At 39.8% G+C, this 4289-nt stretch overlaps 1 non-coding gene across 1 annotated transcript; it reads left to right on the top strand.

The window, feature by feature from the left end:
- Nucleotides 1-1590: 1590 nt before the first annotated feature.
- Nucleotides 1591-1696, top strand: LOC138931238 (U6 spliceosomal RNA). The gene has a single exon (XR_011446487.1). It is a non-coding gene; the product is annotated as a U6 spliceosomal RNA (small nuclear RNA).
- Nucleotides 1697-4289: the final 2593 nt, after the last annotated feature.

Here is a 4289-nt window from a genome sequence, read left to right as displayed (position 1 = left end):
AGGGACTTGAGCCATCCTGGTGATGGGAATTTGGAATTGGCTAATTGCCCCTACTAGTCTTTGTTATGCCATATTGATGCTGCTTATGATTGTTCCATGTATTGTCAATTGTCTAATCTGTTATGTCTCTGCCCAGGTCAACAAGCTACAACGTGCAGTGCCAGTTCAACAAAGATATAAAACTATAGCCGACCATGAAAAGTATCACTCACCCTTAGATGGACACCGCTGTAAAGACTCTGAAGCCTGAGACTAACAAGAGGGGGAGGCCCAATGCCCCTCACCATCCCAGTTCAGCAGGAAGTAGCCAGAAAGACCTCGACACCCCTATTCCAAAAGAATTGGGCCTCCCATCTCTTAAGGGGGGAATATTAGGTAGTTAGAATTGGAAACAGGAGTCCAGAATGGCTGTGGCTAAAAGATAAGGAAGGAAAAGCCCACGAAAATAGAACAAAGGAAGGTCTGAGGACCAGAGGACCTCAGGTAGAACAAACAGCAATCCTGGCTCGCCCAATTTACATAGGGTAGGCCCAGGGGGAGGGAAAAACATATAAAAAGAGGAGCCATAGGGCCAGGGGTCGGTCTCTCTCCTGCAAGCTGGTGCACTCCCCCACTCTCTTCTCTTTGGGTCTTTGGGTTGGCATGCGCTCATGCCTCGAGGATGGATTTTGCTGCTATTTTCTAAATAAAATAAAGCTGTAACACAGAGCTGTAATACTGATCTGTCTAAGAGCCATAACATGGTCTGTCCAAGACCTGAGAGCTATAGACATGGTCTGTCTCTTACAAGCAGAAGGCTCTAACATCCATCGCTTCAAATTTTGTTGGGACAAGACAGAACTGAGGAGAATACACTCGCCTGACAAACTCATCTTTTCTGGAGAAATACCTGGTATACTACGTGCTTCAGGGGAACAGAATGAATAGTCCAAGAAAAAAGTCACTATTTGCCTCAATACTAGGAGTCAAAATAAAAGCAAACATATTAACTCTATTAGGAGTGTCAAATTTTAAATTAATAAGTACTCAAATTATACTTGAAGCCTTTGAAATACTAGTAATTCTGCAGAACATGTTCACATATAAAATATGAAGTGCTAATAAACATAACTAAATATCATTAATATAATGACATTTTAACACAAACAAAGCATTTCATGTAATAATTCCTAGTCAGAACCAGCTGGCGCAATCTTACAGATAAAAAGACATCAGCATCCAAACAGATGAGCAAATCATTAAATAAATCACCACATTATTAGCTCCCAGACAAGTCCAACAGTTTGAGCAGGCTCACAATTCTCAACTTGCTACAAAGCAAATCTATAAGGTAATTGTTAAAGATCTCATCCAGCATTGTAAAGCACAACTTTGACCACTCATATTTTAGTGTATGTATGATTTACCTAGTACAACTTTTAAAAATTTCCTTTTCTGAACTCTACTCCAAAAGATTTTGGTTGCTTTGGTTTGAGATAAGACCCCAGTATTTGGATTTTATAGGCATGGAAAATTCTTATGCAGGTGGTCACTGGACCACACAGTATTTGTGAAATAATGTTCTAGATTAAGAATCATTTTTCAGCAATTGCTTGCTTTGGCAACACATGTACTAAAAACTGGAACAATACAAAGAAAATTACCATGGCCTCTGCACAAGGATGACAGGCTAATTCATGAAGCATTCTGTATTTTTAGAAACAGACTCATGGACATAGAGAACAGACTCCTGGTTGCCAAGGAGGAGAGCAGGGATAGGGGAGGGATGGACTGGGAGTTTGGGATTAGCAGATGCAAACTATTATATATACAATGGATAAACAATGAGGTCCATGGAACTATATTCAATATTCTGTGATGAAACATAATGAAAAGTTATGAAACACACACACATATGTATAACCGAATCACTAGGCAGTACAGCAGAAATTAACATAAATCAATTGTACTTCAATAAAATAATTTTTTAAAAAAAATAATCACTTTCCAGTCACCTAGACAAATTAACTTTCCGATAACTGCTTCTTAATTTAAAGATAGAACTCTGTCATATATGGGAATGGAAAGATAATTTTCACTCTACCTTTCTAGGTTCTTGACTGAGACCTCCCTATAATAAAGAGGCAGATTAACAGGAGAAAAACAGAATTTTAATAACATTTTTCACTTCTGTATATACGGAGAAGGCAATGGCACCCCAGTCCAGCACTCTTGCCTGGAAAATCCCATGGATGGAGGAGCCTGGTAGGCTGCAGTCCATGGGGTCCGACACGACTGAGCGACTCCACTTTCACTTTTCACTTTCATGCATTGGAGAAGGAAATGGCAACCCACTCCAGTGTTCTTGCCTGGAGAATCCCAGGGACGGGGGAGCCTCATGGGCTGCCGTCTATGGGGTCGCACAGAGTCGGACACGACTGAAGCGACTTAGCAGCAGCAGCAGCAGCATACATAGGAAAGACCCAAGAAAACTGATAATTCCTGAAACAGTCCAAGTCATCATCTTAAATACCATCTCCAGCTAAAGACAAAACAAGATGTTGGGGGCTATAGGAAGGGGCCCCAGTTATAGGAGGTGATCAGGAAGAGCACAGTAAGCAAGAGTAAAGGCTGTTATGCAGATTTAAGTCCTTAACCTCTGCATTAACAAGAGATTCTAGAAATGTGAAGTCCGCTTTCTCTTCCTAGTACAGCAAGGGAGACACCCTTACAAATGGAGATTTTCCTTATAAATGCAAATACCTCTTACAAAAGAATAGCTTCTACTAAGTTTTCCAAGTTTTTCCTATGTCTGATGTTTCTTAAAAATAATCAGCCTAAAGTAATCCTTATGCCAATGAAGCATATTTTGGGGTGATATTTTGGTCGCCTTCACATAAATCTGAGGCAACAGAAATGTTAAGATACTGTAAAGGAGTGCCCCTCAAATTTGACTATATAATGGAACCAAATGGGAATATTTAAAATATACCAATAATTGGATCCCTTAATTCAAAAGTTTGATTTAATTGGTCTGGGATGCATCCTGAGAATTAGAATTTCTAAAAATCTCCTCAGGTGATTTTTATGTGAAACTAAGATTAAGAATTTTTAACATACCTGAAGTGCTTCTCAGACATTAATACATATTACAGACTTTGCTAAACAGACTCTAGTGTTGATATGACAATTTAATCTGTGTAGAAATTAACCTTCCCACTGATGACGCATTAACTACAAATACCAAAAAAAAAAAAAAAACACAGCTTGATCCTGCCTCCCCTTCGCATAATTTCTTGATTTTTAAATGTATTATATTAAAATTTTAGAGATTTAAAAGAAATCTGTGGGGTTTTCTTGTGAAATGACTGATATTATTTTTCAAAGTAAAGACATAAAGTAATGAATAAATCACGAAAAAGGCTTAAATGAAGCTAGGTATGAGATGCTCCTTGGTTCATTCCTCTTTCTCAGGTTAACTTTGAAATGAGCCTTTGTTATACTTATTAGCAAAAATTCCATGGCCACTTGCTCTTTACAATGTAAGGATGGTTATCATATCATTCCAGCACCAGTATGGTATCCAGGAGACTGAATTTCATACACACACACACATTGACGCAGCAATTGTTGTTCAGTCACTAAGTTGTGTGTAACTCCATGGACTGTAGCACACCTGCTTCCCTGTCCTTTACCATCTCCCCGAGATTGCTCAAACATGTCCATTGATGCCATCCTACCATCCCATCCTCTGTTGTACCCTTCTCGTGCCCTCAATCTTTTGCAGCCTAATGGCCTTTGCCAATCAGTCGGCTCTTTACATCAGGTGGCCAAAAAATTGGAGCTTCAGCATCAGTCTTTCCAATAAATATTCAGGGTTGATTTCCTTTAGGAATGACTGGTTGGATCTCCTTGCAGTCCAAGGGACTCTCAAGAGTCTTCTCCAGCACCACAATTCAAAAGCATCAATTCTTCAGTGCTCAGCCTTCTTTATGGTCCAGTTCTCACATCCATACCTGACTACTGGAAAAAAAACACAGCTTTGACTATATGGAACTTTGTTGGCAAAATGATGCCTTTGGTTTTTAATATGCAGTCTAGGTTTGTCATAGCTTTTTTTCCCAAGGAGCAAGCATCTTTTAATTTTGTGGCTGTAGTCACCGTCCACAGTAGCAATTGTACTGCTGCTGCTGCTGCTGCTAAGTCGCTTCAGTCTTGTCCAACTCTGTGCGACCCAATAGATGGCAGCCCACCAGGCTCCCCCATCCCTGGGATTCTCCAGGCAAGAACACTGGAGTGGGTTGCCATTT

This window comes from Ovis canadensis, chromosome X, assembly GCF_042477335.2.
Source record: "Ovis canadensis isolate MfBH-ARS-UI-01 breed Bighorn chromosome X, ARS-UI_OviCan_v2, whole genome shotgun sequence".
Lineage (NCBI taxonomy): Eukaryota > Metazoa > Chordata > Mammalia > Artiodactyla > Bovidae > Ovis > Ovis canadensis.
The sequence above is the reverse complement of the archived record's forward strand: the minus strand, read 5'-3'. Positions and strand labels throughout refer to the sequence as shown.